This window comes from Lichenostomus cassidix, chromosome 15 (assembly GCF_008360975.1).
Source record: "Lichenostomus cassidix isolate B80296 chromosome 15, HeHo_3.0, whole genome shotgun sequence".
Lineage (NCBI taxonomy): Eukaryota > Metazoa > Chordata > Aves > Passeriformes > Meliphagidae > Lichenostomus > Lichenostomus cassidix.
The window spans coordinates 10,336,242-10,352,525 of record NC_139496.1 but is presented as its reverse complement, the minus strand read 5'-3'; the positions used below and the strand labels follow the sequence as shown (position 1 = coordinate 10,352,525).

Below are 16,284 nucleotides of genomic sequence, written 5' to 3'. Positions count from 1 at the left end.
CACGTGTGACTGCCTTGGCAGGAGCCACATGGTGCCCTGGCAGTGCTGTCACCTCTCTGCCTTCAGTGCAGAACAACCTCCTGCTCCTTTTCGATACTAGTCAAAAAGTTGTAAATTCTTTTTCAATATCTGTCACTTTGAGGCATATTTTGGTTTTGCTTTTGAGCTGCCTTTCTGTTCCACATCAGTCGAGCCTTTCTTTGGTGTCTGGATAAATGCAGTCAAGGGAGGGGAGTTGCAATTCCTGTGCCCATTTCTCTCCTGCAGTTGGGTGGCAGTCACACCCCAAAAACTGCTGCCTGTACGTGGGTCTGGATTGGAGTGTGATGGCTGAGTTCTGCTGTGACTGAGCCACCTGACTTGATTCCTGCTGTGTTTGGAGTTTGGACTGGATCTGGAGCTCTGGCAAGGAGGGAGAGGGTGTTTCCCACCCCTTGACAATGTGCCATCTCTGCTGCAGCGCAGGCAGGCAGAAAGCAGCAGGCTGCATTTTGGCAAGTTAACAGCTTACTTAATATAACTGAACATTCTCTGCACATGTCACAGGTTTTTGATAAGGTGCTGATGTACCAGACAGGATTTGTCACTGAGTCTTAAAATGAGCATCGTTCTAATAATGAAAAGTGCTGAGGAAGTAGCAGGATTTATTTCCTGTCTGTATCACTTTATCAATACCTATATTTGTGGGAAAGGCTGAGGACTTGGGTTCACTGTTGGGGAGATACTTTGCCATGGTGTTCCCTGTTTTGGGGAGATTTTGGGCATGAATAAAAGTGTGGATGGGTGGCATCCCAGTGATGTATGTTGGATTCTCTTGCTCTCTCACATCAATTTTGGGCCTCCAGGAAGGATATATGAGGTTCAGAATTCCTTGCCAGTTTCCCCAGTGCCCCCGGGATCAACCTTTGAACTGTTAATTTCTGCTTTTAGCAGTGCTGAGAATGGGCTTTTTCTGTTGTAAATAGCTCAAACTTAACTGCTACACGGAAGGAATTTTGTTTATAGGCCACTTAATCCTCAGTTTCTTAATGAAATGAAAGTCTGCCTTGCCTTTGTCGATCACCATAAAGAGTAGATCTGTCTCTCAGAGTACATGAATATTTGTATCCTGGTTTTTTATATCCTGGCAGGCTGTTCTGTAATGGCCTGAGCCATTTGTGAGGCTGGAAGTGATAAAGTGCAGTGCCTTGCTGTGCACTCAGGGAAGCAAGTGCATTTTTTTTTTTAATCCTAAAAGGATGCACAAGTAATTCTGTGGCGAGGATGAGGCATGTGGAGATCAAGAGTAGAGACATCAGCTGAAGAATTGAAGATTTCCTGCCACGGGTTGGAAAAATAGAGACAAGTTACTCAAGGAGATGGACAAGGCCTTGCTTGAATTCTAGGAGAAAATTGGCTTTTCTGTCTGTTCTTTGCCTGCCTATCATCAGTCTTGAAGGATCCCAACCCTCTGAAGAGAGAGAGAGCTTTGCTGCAGGTATGAAACAATTTAATCCTCATTATGAACGGCGTTCAAAGCAAATTTAGGAAATGGCTTTAACTCGTCATTACAGCCATTTTAAAGCAAGGTGAACCTTTGCCAAAAATAGACTTTTATTGAGGGTTAAATTGCAGTTGGCTGTTGACTCATGTTAAGCTTTTTTTTTTTTTTATTGCCTTGAGAAATGGACTGTGATGTTGATATGCATAAAATAAAAAAGACTTTCCCCCCAGCCATTAGATGTTCCAATGGAAGGAAGTCAGATCAGGGAGCCAAATTCCAGGGGCTTTTTGACATCATACTCATGGAAAGGTTTCCAAAGAGGCTTTTTCCAAGGACAAATGCTAATAAACAAAATTGTCTTTTTTTTTTTTTTTTTTAGTTTATGTGCTCTGCCTGGAATTTTGTAAAGAGACAAAGGGATTTAATGACAGAAACCTTCATTGTTTGCCTTGCTTTTTGTAAATTTCTGGGGAACTTACAGAAAATAAAGCCTAAAAGAGCAAGAAACAGCTGTGACCCTTGTGAATAAATGAGGTTCTTCTTCCTTCAGAGAAAAGAAAAAGCAGGTTTTGTGTTCTTGTTCCATATAAGCAAACACTGAAAGATTCAGAAAATCTGAATAGGTATCTAAGGCTTGCTGTTAGTATTTTTAGTTTGCCCAATTCTAAAGCTAAGAATTTAATATATAGTGAAATATTTAGAAAACAAAAGAATGCATGCTTCTGTTTTTCTGTGATTTGCTGAGAACCTGTTGTCACTGAAACTTCAAATTTCCTACTGTTAAAGAATTCCACTCTTGTAACATTCTGCTGAATGTGGAACACACCTTTAATATTTAACATCAGCTCAGACTTTGGGGATGCCAAAACATCTTGTAATACTTAAGTACCTATCACTTTACAGTGGAGCAATTCTGTTTATTTAGATTCCTGCTTTTTATGCAAGAATGCTTTTCTGTAAAATATTGATTTTAATTTTTAAATAGGCTAAAAGAACAGTTTGGGTTTATGAGAACCAAAACCACCACAAAATATTGGGGGGTTTTTTTCCCCTCCAATGTGATGCTAATAAATAAGCAGAAGAGGTGAGTGGCTTAAAGAAACCTTGGGGCCAACATTTAAATAACATTTAGGTGACAAAAGAACTGCAGAATATTCTCCATGGTGTGTATCTAAACAGGATGGGTGTCTCAACTCCCCTCACATAATTAAAATGCTGAACAGCAGCACAGGAAGAGTTCCTTAAGCCTTTGGTTCTAAAATAGCAATGCTCTGAGCAAAGCCAGGCATTTGTAGGGCTTTGGAACTGAGAGCTGTAACCCACGGGAAGCTGCTGCTGATTTATTCCATCCATCTCACATTTGAAAGCTATCAGTTCTCTGGATGCCTCAGGTAGCTTTGTCATTTTTCATTTCGTTCTCATTTGCATCCCCATGTTCTGCCCCAAATCTTGAGGGGGGGGAAAAGCAGAATAGTGATGAAATCTATATTTTTCATTTCACTTTATTAACGCTCCTTATTTTGATTGAGTTTAGCGTTCTTTTGAGGGTGGTCACTGCCTGCAGATCTCTGCAGGGTTAATGGCCAGCCCAGCTCATGAAAGCTGATGAACTTTAGCAAAAATAAAATACAAATGCAAATCCAGGGATAAAAATTGGTGTCTTCAGTCAAGGTTTCTGCGTGATGGTTTAAATCCTGTTTGGAGCTGGTGAGTGAAGGGTTTGAAAGTGAGCAGACTGGTGGCACTGGCTGGCATGGGTTTGGAGGACAGCTCAGGACACATGGATGGAGCTCCACGTCTGCTTCCATCATTAAAGGAGGAGGTAAGTCAAGTGTTTTGTTTGTTTTGCATTTTTTCCTTTTTTTTCCCCCAAGGGTGTTTGATAATTCATTAATTTCTGTTATACCACTGAAGGCAGCTGCTGGTCATGTCAAGTTCTTGTTAACACTGAAGAATTACTCATTTTGCAGAAGAAATAGCCTTTTGCCCCTGAACTAAAATTTAGTAACACTGCCTAATAGCCACAGGAAGATTTTTTTTTTCTGATGTGATTAGAGAAGAAACATTCCAAACCTTGCACATCATGAGGCATCACATAATGGGGAAGACTCTGAATACTGATGATAGTAAATCATGTGATGCAGTTGCACAAAATGAGAATAAATGCAGGAGGCAAAGATTCTGTAGGGAAAGGATTTCTGGGGCAGTAAAAATCTCATCCACTGAGATGGAGAATTGCTAAAACAATTGGTTTTGACTGTCTTGAAAACTGAGACATAGAGTTTGACCTGTAACCTGGGACTCAGAGATGCTCTGCCTGTAAGGGTATTGCAGATCTGAGTATTGATTAGGTCTCATTTTGGAGCAAGTGTGGAGTTTTGCAGCTCAGGGAAGGGAAATAACATGGCAGGGTTGTTACCAGCCCTGCCTCAGCCTCTTGGTCTCGTTCTCCCCTGAGAGAATTCAAAACTATTGATTTGTTTCCTCTTTCATTGAAATAACTATTTTGGGAAGAGCTTTGAAAGCCTGGGTGAAATACAGAAATGAAGTGTCAGTCCCCTGATGATGGATAAACCCCTGTCTGTCACCAGGAAGGGACAATTGGAGGCAATCCAGTGCGTGGCTTTGCTCCTGGAGGATTTCATCCACCTGAGCAGACAGGTGCTTGTCTGCCATTTCCAGGTGCTGTGGAGGGTTTGGCAGATGTTTTGGGGTGCAAAGCTGCAGTGTTGGTGCTCTCACAGCTGGGCTGCTGTGTCTGGGTGAGGGAGGTGGGCTGAGGGATGCAGATCCTGGACTGTCCTTGGAGGGAATCAAGGAATCACAGAATGGTTTGCATTGGCAGGGATCTTAAAGATCATCTCCTAGCCCCCTGGCTGGGCTCCTCTCAGTGCTCATCTGGCTTTCTCCAAGAAGCCCAAAGGTTTCATTTGTTCCAAAATCCCACAGTGAGCACCACAGGAAGCATGGAAGATGCAGCAGAACCTGCTGGGCTGGCCTGTGCCAATCTCTGCTCCCCAGTGCTGAGGGCCTTGGGGAACATGTCACCCACATGCCCTGTAATGGATGTGAACAGCCTCAGACACTGCCTGTGGCCTTCCTGAGGCTGCAGTGCCTCTTTATCTTGTCACCAGCCCAAGGTATCAATCACCTGCCCAGCCTCCCAGCACAGGGCTTTCTCCCCATCCATCCTGCTGGCAGGTGCTCCATCTCGATTATGCCTCAGCTCTGCTCGATCTGTCATGTTGCTGGGCTGAGTGACAGAGCAGCAAGGTGCTGCTGCTCTGAGTGTTTCCTGCCTGCCTAATGGGGCTGTAATTAATGGCTGCAGCCAGTCAGGCGAGCAGAGGCAAGAGGCTTCTCCTTCAGCCACCCAAGCATGCAGTGTTCCACACCCTGTTCAGTGGGCTGTTGCACATTCCCTTCAATTCTGAGCCATTGCTGCCTTTCTTTATTTAATTAATGTATTATGGTGAGCCTTTCCACTGCTTCTGCAGCCTTTTATTGGCAAATCCCTGCTTGAATCCATGTCTCGGATGAAGAGGGATGTGGTGCAGGGCCAGGCAGGCTCTGGGTGCTCTGTTTGTCACTTGGCATTGCAGGATGTGGTGCCTCTGACCTGGAGGGCTCCTGGTCCTCGACCCTGCCTGTCACTTGTCTGGCTGCACTTGTCCCCAGAGCTGAGGGCTGCCAGGACAATCACCAAAACGTGACTGTTCAAAGGGCTTGTTCAGCTCTCCCCTGATTCCCCCGGGGGCTCCTTTTGGGACCAGCTGTGTCCCCAATGCCTGCTGGAAGGGACAGCTCTGAAGGAAGGTGCTGAGTTGTGCTGCCCGGTGTTTAACCCAGCCATCACCATCATCAGAGCACGGGGAAAGCCTCGCTGCTCGCCCAAACTGGGATTTTTACCTTCTGTGTTTTTCGGGGTGAGCTGGCCGCTCTCACTCCCGGCACAGCTCTGCTGCACCCTTGATGTGTCCCAAATGCTGGAGTCCTGTTGTTCCGAAGGAAGCTCGCTGGTGGCAGTGCTGCTCCTGCCCCATTAACCGGTTTAATGAGCCTCTCTAATGGTTTTGGGGCGGAGCAGAGGCTCCTGCCGACCTTCCTGCCCCTGTTTGCTGTCTGCTCACACAGCTCGGCTGGCAGTGGGGCTGAGACACCAACACTGGGGACATTTTTGGGAAGGCACATCCCTCTAGCTCAGCCGTGTGCTGGGGTCTGGGGACAGAGGGGCTGAGCAGCCCCAGCACTGCCTTAGTGCCAAATTTCTGAGCGCTGAGCCCCGCAGCTCTCCGGATCCACACCTGGCTGTTCCACCCCGAGCCAAACCCCCTCTCGCCTTTCCAATTTCACACCGCCCTGCTCCTGACGCTATCAAACAAACTCTCCTCTGTTCATCCACTCGAAAGCAGCCGAATCCGTTCCGCAGGAACACTTTTCTCTCGGTCTCCTGTTGCTGTGGCAATCGCAGGCTGCTGAGCAGAGCGGGCGGGAGGAGCCAGCCCAGCATCAGTGCGAGAGCATCCTCTGCTCCTCTCCTCCTCTCCTGCATGGGCACTGCTGGCAAGGGCATCCAGAGCCTGCTGCTGCCTGTCTCACCACTAATTTCACCCCCAGAGTGGCTCTGAAATACACATCTCAAAGGTTTCTGCGGAGAGGAGTAAACGAGAACAAGCTTGAGGAGTCAGCCAGGGAGGTTGAGGCACAGGAGAGCAGTGATCTGCCGAAGACTGAGAGCTGGCTCTGTAATTCAGCTAGGAATTACCTTTTCCTTCCTCAACTTAGCTTGTACTCTGGGCTTGAGAGCAGCTTAACCTTTCTTAAGGTTTTGCAGTAGGTTTTTGGCGATGTCAGACCTTCACCTACACCTCTGAGAGCATCACCTCCTCAGTGTCACCCTCTTGTCCCTTCTCCACACAGCTGGACAGGCCAAGGCTCACTCTGGACAGGATGATTTCTGGAAAATGAGCTTAGCAGCTCCATTTGGCAGTTGAGTGTGAAAAGCTGGTTGCACAAACCATTGGAAAAGAGCACATTTCCCTTGGCAGTAGGTGGAGATCCCAGGGCTGTTCTGTTAATCAGATCCATCCATGGCTGGCTGGCAGATGGCAGCTCCCTGGGGATAATTAATCATTTGTTTGTCCAGGATGCTGAGTGTGGAATGGCAGTGTCCATACAGATTCTAGGTGAAGCTCAGAGAGAACCTGAGACCCTTGGGAAGGAGGATGTCTCCCTCCAAGGTGGGATTCATTAGCTAAGGGCAATGAAGTCCATCTTGTAGCCATTGTGGGCTTTGTCTCTGCCTCCTCTGGCTCCACCAGGGCTTCAAGCAGCTAAAGGCTTGCAAAAGAGAAGCTGTCTGGCATCTGTGGGCTTTGATCTGCTGCCACAGCTTTCTGCCCACAGCTGGAGAAGAGGGAAATGAATTCAAAACCAGAGAGGTCCTGTTTGTAAGGAACAAATCCCTCAGCTGAGTTTTCTCCTGGAGAATGAGCAGCAGCAGCAGCAGAGGGACAGAGCTCTGCTGGTCACTGTGATCCATGGTAATCCATGAGGGGAACTCCCTCCCTTCCCCTGAACTCTGAGGCCTCTGTGTGCAATTTAAAGTGGGGGAAGAAAGACACCTGTACCAAGGATTTGTCAGCCTTGTTCCTGGCAGATAAGTTGTTTTACCGAGTGGCTTGACATGTAATTCCACACAGTGTGAAGATGTTTGTCTTGCGTTTACCTAGAGGAAGAGATTTTCTATCAACCCTAAAAAAAATTAACCTTGTGTAATGGTGCATTTCCTCGGTGAAAAGGAGTGTGAAGATCTGTCAAAATGTCAGGCTTGCCTGGAACGAGGGTCCTGCAGAAGACAAGTGGCATTAATGTCTTTGAAGATGTTTCATTTAGGAGTAATGGAGTCCCCAGGCTTTTGGGGGCCCCATTAATTGAACTGAAGAGGTTATAAAGCCTAGAAGGGAAATGCTGGGCAGGCAAAGACACTCTCAGGGGGAGAGGGTCAGATAGGTTATTTCTGCTGTAAAACAGCAGCAGAAGGATGTGAAGAATTGTTCCTAAATTGCACTCCTCTGCCTGGATCAGTTCAGGGAAGTCAGTTCTTATCCAGTAAGACTTGGAGGTTTGCTTCGAGGGGAGAAAAGGGCTCGGGTCTGAGTTTTAGTTTAAAGGTGTTCATGGAAACAAACACAACCCTCCTCCGCTCTCTGAATCATCAGGCAGGTTTGCAGGACCACTGAGATGAGTAATAATAAAAAAAAAAATCCCAAAAAACCCGAAGTCAGGAACTTCTTGAAGCTTCCATGTTTGTAATGCTGCAAGCCAGCACACAGTATCTCCTCCCTGAGGAAAAAACCTTGTGTTCAGAAAGTGCCTCCTTTCAGAACCTGAAAATGGATCCTTTACAATGTGTATTTTTCCTGCCAAGGACAGAGTGTTTGGACAGAGATGTGTTTTCTGCCTGTGACACTTAGCAGAGTGTTCCTCTTGCCAGCTTCACGTTGTTTTTAAAATGTTTCTTGAAATAACGCAGTTTTTCTTCTGAAGGCTCTCAAGCCCTTACAAGAGTGGAGAAATTACCCTGTTTGTGAGGAAACAGGCACTGAGCTGTGGCGCTTGCACTGCTGGCAGGTTGTCACCAACAACCAAACACAACAATGTCTGTTAATTGCCATTTCTTTGCAAAATTACTTATTTCGTAAGGGACTAGGAGGGGTGAACGTGTTGCTCAGGTTGAAGTTTGACCTTGTAAATCTAGTTTTCTTGCTGGAGCCCTGCTGCTGGAGCTGGGGATCAATACCAGCAGCCTTTCTAGTTTGCTGTTTCACGGGAGGGACTTTCTGTTGTCGGAGGTGTTGTTTTGGCCTTGGACACCTCCTCTTAACAAGCTCCTTTGTCCTTCTCCAGGGAAGCTCTCAAACTCACCGCTGAATTGGCTCTGAATAAAAGGTGTTGTGCTCCTGAAGTGCCCACCCGAGGGCTCTCCAGCAATCCAAACAGGCAGCACACAAAGCCATTCAACCTGGAGTGCCTGGGCACGATTACCTGGAGAGGTTTGCAGCTGAGTCCCGCAGGAACTGCCTTTGTGTGCAAAACCACCCCCGGCAGGTGGGAAAAGTCCAGGTAGGGCTTGTTGATTCACCAGGGCGGGTGGTTTAGTCCTTCAGGGAGGGCTGGACTTCAGTGAGGGACGTGGGAACAGGCAGGAGTGAGATGAGGGAGGTGTTCTGGAGGGGCTGCTGTGCTTTCTGCCCCTCTGCCGAGGCTTTGTCTCCCTGCGTGCTGGGGCTGAGCTACTGGAATTTCCAGCTCACATGGCTAATGGCCCTGGTGTCTCCTATCCTGAAAGGAGATCCGTGGCCTGGAGCAGCCACATCTGACCTCTTCAGCTCCGTTTGCAGAGTGAAACCTCAGAGGAGCCACTCCTGTGCTGCCTCTGAGCTCCTCCAGCTCCGGGCACCTCCTCCAGGAGCTTTATTTTGCCTCCTGGTACCCCACCTGCTGGAGCAGCTTCTCCCAGGGTGGGAATTCTCCTGAGCCAGGAGACTGCTTGGAGCTGAATCTGCACTTCCCTCCTGTGGCTTGTATCTACATTTTTAGGGTTTTTTTTTTTCTCTCCAACTTATTGAGGTACGAAGGGAAGATTATGGCACTTGACGATTTAATCAACATAATCTCTAGATAAAACATGCTTATGTTATACTACTGGGAGATATTAATTTATGCTGGTTTGCTTCTCCTGAGGTAAATTAAATCATTAGTTTTAAGACTGGATTAGTTGCACATGTGCCCTGCCTCTCAAAAAGGCAGTTCAGGAGTTCTTAAAAGCTTCTCGGCTTGGCATTTCCCGGGAGCCATCAAATCCCTTCGGTGCAGGTGCCATGGAAAGTGGAACTGCGGTGCTCTGCTTAAAGGTGCAGCCTCCTGCTGGTGCCTTGTGCTCCCTCCTTTGCCCAGGGATTAGCATTTTAGCAGCTCGTTAATTCCGACAGGAGGTTCTGCCCCAGGTCTGGGGAACCAGGAATTGGTCCTTTCATCAATCCTTGAGCTCTTTGAGCTTGCTCGGTGTGTGGCAAAGGAGACCTGCCTGGAGCAGGTCCACATCCCCTCATCCTGGGACATCCAGGATGTGTTAAAGCGTCCAAGGCTAGGCTGGATGGGGCTTGGAGCAATCTGGGATAGTGGAGGGTGTCCCTGGAATGAGAGGAGCTTTAAGGTCCTTCCCAACCCAAACCATCCTGGGATTCTGATGTGTTTATGTGCTTGGGTGACCTTGGAAATGCAGTCAGCACCTCTGAACTGGCTGAAAATCCTCCAAAATGTATCAATGAAGTTCTGTGAGTGCAGAACAAGAATCAAGAGCAGGAGATACTCACCGAGGTGGGTGGAAGGTGTCACAGCTCTTCCATACAGGCAGGGAAACTGAGGCACAGCCTGCCTCTCCTCCCAGACAGCAGAAGCAGCATGTGGCAGTAAAATCTGGATGCCTGATGCCAGCAGCCCCTCCTGGAGCCATTGGATTTGGAGCAGATGTGCTGAGCTGAGCCAGTGCTGTTCCCTTGGGAATGCTGGCATGGAGATGCTGGCTCCAAGCACGGAGGTGCCCTGATGGGAATGGCTCCTTCCATCCAGGGGAGGAGAGCTGCCAGAGGCCCTCACAGCAATTTCAGGGCCATTAGGGATGTGCTAATGAGCTTTGCCTGCATCATTTTCCAGCACTGCATCCCTTGGCTCAGCCTGTGTATCAACACCTCCATGCCGGGAGCACAGCAAACACTCCAGGGGAGCTGGAACTCCATTTATCAGGGACCTGGGCAGCAGCAGGGCTGGCGGGTGGAGGGCTTGAGGAGAGGACTTTGCTCAGCTCTCCATCAGCAGAGAGAGCAGGTCCTCAAGGCACCTCAAAGGAGCAATCGCTGGTCCCCCACATCTGGGGCAAAACCTTCTCACTGAATGAATGAGCTGGTGGAACACTGCTGTGGGTGAAGAGGGAGGCAGAAACTGGAAGCTGAGCTGCGGGATGCTCTCAGCCATCCTTGGGCTCTGTGCTTGAGGAGGATCTCGTGTGGGATGCTCTCTGTGCTCCCAGGAAAGGCCACATCCATCTGCTGCTTGCCATGTTTTCCTGGTGCTATTTTCCCTGGTACAGGCAGTCCTTGGGGCTGGTTCTGCACAGCTCTGGGATGGTGGGAGCTTCCCCCGCTCTGCTTTGCCTCTCTGGATCCTGGGGCCATCTGCTCCTGGCTGGGGTGGGAGTGCTGGGGGCTGCTCCAAATGTGGGGATTTGGCTCTGGCACAGCCAGGATTGCTGCTCCCTGTGGGACAGAGCCAGCTTGCCCCCAGAGCTGGGGGAAGGCAACTTCCATATTTCCATGGAGGTCAGGATGGGGATGAATTCACGAGGTTACAGACTACAGGAAGAGTGGGAAGCAGGCGTGGAGCTGCCCTGAAGCAGCTCTTCCCTCTGTAGCTCATCTCGTTGCGCTGCTGGACGTGGGTGCCTGTGCAGAGAGCACACAGAGCCCTCCTTGCTTCACGGCTTCACTTTCCCCATTTGAATATTCACAGGCAGTTTTTTTCCTGCTTGAATATTTAGAGACAAGTGTCTCCTTCTGCGTAAGGCACTTTCGCAGCTGATTTATGGTGTGATGCTCTGGGCTAGGATTAAATCTTAACGCAGGAGGACTGATACAGTCTGCTCTGAACTGGGCACCTCCTGGGGGTCTAGAGGCATTTGGGGACTAAAACAAGCTAATGTGGCTCTTGGCCACCCTATAGATGTGTCTGTTGGTGTGTTCAGCTCTTCTCCAGCCCCCTACCCAGGCACAGGTACCCCTGAGAAACATCCCTGAGGCTGAGCTCTTTCCCTTCAGAGAGAAAACCCTCTGTTCCTGTGGGACTGTGTGCATGTCCAGCTCCTCCAGGGCTGAGTTCTGGACCATTCCCCTGGGTGGTGCCAGGCAGGGAATGCCTCTCACAAGGTGGAGATCACCTCCCTGCTGCCCCATGGGTGGCTGTCTCACCGGGAGAGGAGATGGAAAGATCCCCACCTGCTACTTGTCACTTCTGACTGCAGACATCAAGGATGTGTCAGCGGCAGAGCTAAAGGGGAACAATGTTATTTTGGGCTGGATCAGGCTGTTTTCTCTCTCCAAGTACCACAGGCTGACACGAGGTGCTGCCGAATGCTCGCTCTGGTTTATCTTTGCCTTGGTGAAGAAGGGGGAAAAGTGCTTTTTTAATTAGAAAGGAAGTACTTCTAGTCTTTCATGCTGGCAGAGCCCTGGCAACCAGACTGGTGTGAAAGACATGTTTTGACTTGGTTTAATGTCTCTTTCAGGCTGCTGATGCCTCTCCTTCATCTCACATCCAGCCATCCAAAGCTTGTCCTGCAGCCACAGAGGATCCAGCTCAGTGTTTGGGAGCAGGAATTTTGGTGCCACAGGGATCTCCACATTCCAGTCCTTACTCTGCAGCCTGGAAAAGAGCCAAAGCAGGTAGGTTTGGAAGGACAGGAGGAATCCCTTGCTCCCAGGAGGAGAGGCACACTGGCAGCAGAAATAGGAGATTCCAGATCCCACTGATGCTGAGCCATCCTTTTCTCCATTCCCAAACACAGAGAGATCAAACCCGAGACAGCGGGATTATTTATTGAGGTGTTTGTTTGAAGTTGAATGGACACGAATCACATTCCAAAAGTGTAAAGAAAGAGCTTTTTTAGGCCTTTTCCTTTCCCCAAAGCAGCAGTGGCATCTCGGCGGGGATGTCAGGGCGAATCTGTTTCACTGACAACGAGATTGTTCTGTCTAGACGGGGAAGCGCCGCCGAGCCGAGGGAGGCTGCGGAATAATTTAAAGCCAAAATACTCCACAGACATGAAATTCAAAAATAAAAGCTGGCCTGACACAGATGATGGTTGATGGATAGCTGGTGGGATGGTGGCTGGCTCTGACACGGAGCATGATGGCAGGGATTGGCGGGTGTCACTCGGGGTGACCTGGTGACACCTGACCTGTCACCTCACCCGGAAGGTTTTCCATCAGAATCAGTCCATGAAGGCATCTGGGTGCCCTGTGGAGCTCGGTGCAGGGATTCTCTGCAATATCTTGAATTCTGTAGCTGCCCAGCCCTCCCTGTCCCCTCAGTGCCACCTCCTGACTGGCACCAGGGGATGCCTGAGCAGAAGGGTTGGGGTGGGTGGGAGTTGAGCCTTGCACTCCCCATCTGCCTGGAGGGGCTGGCTGAGGCACAGGGGTGTGGTGCTGAGGTTGCAGCCCAGCCAGCAGAAGGAATTTCCTTTCCTCTGGCAGAAAAAGCAAGATGAAATATTAAAAGCATGGCTCAAAGGCTGCTATATATATACATTATCTTTCTTTCCTTCTGCTCAGCACTGCTTTGGGGTTGCTCAGCGAGGCAGCAGCCAGTCAGAGCAGGAGGGGTGCTAGAATTCAGGAAAGAGCAGAGTGGGGCTGAAGCGAGGGAGGAAGAGGAGGATTGTCCCAGGTGGGCTGATCTCAGGGTGAGTGCTGACCCTTCAACTCCACCACAGCCTCTAGGACTTTAGTTTTCTGTTCAGCATGAGGAAACAAAACCTCTTTTTTTGTCTCTGTCTCTACAGGTGAGGGCAGTGCCCCTCTGAAGCAGGAGTGTGGCCACTGTCCTTGGATGAGGGAGGATGTGATGGGAGAAGCAAAGGGCCAAGGCATCTGCCACCTCCTCCTGGAGGATTCCTGGCTCCCAGCTTGCCACTTGTGCCATCTTGGTGAGTCCAAGAGTCCCTGGTGACTTTCTGAAGGGTGGTGGTGCAAGTTTTACGTGAAGTTTCTCCCAGGACCAAGCTGTTCCATTTGCTGACCTTGGGATCAGCAAGGCACGCTGACAGAATGTGCTATGCCTAAACTCAGCAACATTTGAGGTTTCCCAAGCAATCCCCAGACTTCTGTGTCCCTTGGTGCAGCGACTGAGCTGCTGGGTGGGCAGCAGGAAGCAGCATCCCAGAGGAGTGTGTTCTCAGGGAAGGCAGGGAGGGAGATGCCTGTGTGCCAAGGGAGGAGTCAGGGAGCCACTTGAGGGTTTTTAAAGCTGTTCCTTCCCCTGTGTCAGCAGGTCCTGATCCTCAGGGAATGTGGCAAAGGGAAGATGCAGGGAGTGGGCTTGGAGCAGGGTGAACTTCACACCTCTGCAGGCACTGGCAGCCAGGGCTGTTCATTTGCTGGTGGAGGATGAACCCAAACCAGGCAGGCTGGGGACACAGCCACTTGCTGGAGCTCACAGACTGGGATGAGCTGTGGAACAGAGCTTGACCTCAGCTCCAGCTGCTGCCTGCTCTCAGCCCTCGGCTCTGTGTCACCTCTGGCAGGGCAGGGTGGGGACAGGCAGCAGAAAGGGGACCTGGTGTCCCTTTTCCCACAGCCTTGTGCATTCCCCTGCCTGCTGCTGCCCGTGGAACACCCTGTGATTAATTACACCGCTCTGCAGCCGCTGAAAATTTATTTAGAGTGTTATGTTTGCTGCTGCTGCTGCTGCCACTTACACCGTGGCAAATGTGCCGTGGCTGCTAATGGGTCACTGGAGGGGATCACAGTGTTGGAGCTGCTCTGGGAGAGGGGCAGGTGGAGGGAACACTGCCAGGAAGGTGAGACAGATCTGTTCTACTACAATGGGCCATGGTGCTTGCAGGAAATTGCTTCCCTGATAGCATCCAGCGCTTTAATAAATCAATTTTTCCACTAGTTTGTTTAGCTTAAGCCTTCTCCTCCCTGCATCCTAAAAATTAGTCTAATAGGACTTTTATCTCTGAGAGGTTTGGAAGTTATTTTCCTTCAAGGATTTCGCTCTCCTTGGGGTGTTCAGAAAAAGAGGGGCTGAGGGACTTGTCAGCTGAAGGGAAGAGCCTCAAAAAAGCCTCCCAAAAATGCTGCCAGAGGTGTGCAGAAATCAGCCCAGCCTGAAACAGCTGATGGCCCTACAGTTTTTTACTGTTTCTGTGGGGCTGGTTTGTGGGAACTGAAGCAGGTTGTCTTTATTCTCTAGAACTCAGCAATTTAGCCCAAGGAACCACCACCGGCACTGTTATCTTTATTTCCTGATAAATCTGCTCCCTCCAGGATGGCTGAGCCCAGCCAGCAGCCCAGACCTGTGTGTGCTCAGGAGCTGCTGGCAGGGATCCCAACAAGAGGTGCTTCCAACAGCCCCAAGGGCTGCCTCAAAAACATGGAATTAGCAGAGCTCTGCACAGCCAGGCCCTGGGTTTTTCCAGCACATTGGGATTCAGGCAGTTCTCAGCTTGGAGGGGTAGAAATGTGCTGGAATTCCTGACATTAGCTGCACATCCATTGCAAAACTCAGCATGGAAACAGTGACTTGTGCTGGGCTTGGGCTTTCTGAGCCCAGGGCTGCTTTGCTGAGCTGTGTCCCGTGTGAGCAGAGGTGTTCCTGGCACTGTCCCAGGGCACAGCTGGCCTGGCAGCCTTGGCTCAGAGATCCTTGTCCACGGTGGCAATTTCCCCACATCTCAGATGGCAGTGGGGCCAGGAGCTCCTGTCCCACCTGCACCAGCACCCTGCCTGTGGCAAACAGCTTCTCCCCTCCCTCCTGCTGAGCTGCTGGTACCATTTCCCCTCCATTTCAGCCATCACAGGGACACCTCCAGCTCTGGGAACTCCTGGAGATATGGATCACAGCTGGCTCCAACGGAGTCACCACAGCTCCCTTGCTGCCTGCACAAGCTGATTTCTGTCTGCCAGGGCTGCTGCCACCCCTGAGCTGTCCAAACCCACCCTGGTGCTGTGAATGCAGCCTTGGCTGTGCCTTCCTGCTGGGAAAGGAGAGCTCCTGGCTTGGAGCAGCTGTGGAGAAACGAGGCAGATGCCAATGGCTGCTGTGTTGGCTCTCGCTGAGGGATGGAAACATTTGGAGAAAATCCCCCTTTTCACCCCATCTCTGGGGGAAAAAGCTTGTGGAGCTCTCTGGGGAGCAGGGGATGTTCCTGAGCTCCTGGCCTTGGGATCTGCTGCCATCCTGGTGCTGCTGTCCCTGTCCCAGCAGTGCCCTGGTGGCAGTGGGGCTGTGCAGGGACATGGGGCAGGCACTGGGGAGGGCAGGGAGCTGCCAACCAGCTCCCTTCTGAGGGATGTGGGAGAGAAAGTGACTTTTAGAGAAATAAAGGAGCTTTCCTTTCGGGTCAAGTGCTCTGGAAAGGAATGATTTTGAGATGAAAGGCTTTTTGCTCTGGTAATACAGACTCACATTGCCTAGAGGGAAGTCTGCCTTATGCCGGGGTGTTTTTCCCTCTGGGGGCATTACGATTGCAATTGAAGATGAATTTTCAACATACAAAAGGGAAGAAGAAAGCTGAGAGAAGGCTTTAAAACATATCAGGGGTTCTCGTGGTCTGTTTTAATTTGTCAGCTTGTCTCTCTCGCTTGTAACATCCCTGTTGGGTGCAGGGATTGTTCCTCCACTTCCCTTTGTGACTTGCTCCTTCCCTCTGGCATCTTCATCAATCCCAGGCTCTGCTTTTAATTTTTTTCAGGTTTTTTTCTTTTTCTTTCTCTTTTTTTTTGGCTTTTTTGCACCCAGGGCTGGTTGACAGAGCAGCTCCTGTGTGCTGCCCTGGGTAGGGATCTCCTTGTGGAGTGGGCTGGGAGAGATCAAGAGAATCACAGGATGGTTTGGGTTTGAAGTGACCTTAAAGACCATTTAGTTCCAACCCCCTGCCATGGGCAGGAATGTCCCACACTGGCTCAGGGTCTGGGCTAGCAGGGGGTGAGGAGAGATCAGCCTGCAGAGCAGCCAGG

The 16,284-nt window shown here is 49.9% G+C and overlaps 1 long non-coding RNA gene across 1 annotated transcript; it reads left to right on the top strand.

The window, feature by feature from the left end:
• Positions 1–12,780: 12,780 nt before the first annotated feature.
• Positions 12,781–15,190, top strand: LOC146430417 (uncharacterized). Its single transcript, XR_014855364.1, has 3 exons — positions 12,781–13,004; positions 13,104–13,247; positions 14,289–15,190. It is a non-coding gene; the product is annotated as an uncharacterized LOC146430417 (long non-coding RNA).
• The last annotated feature ends 1,094 nt before the right edge of the window (positions 15,191–16,284 follow it).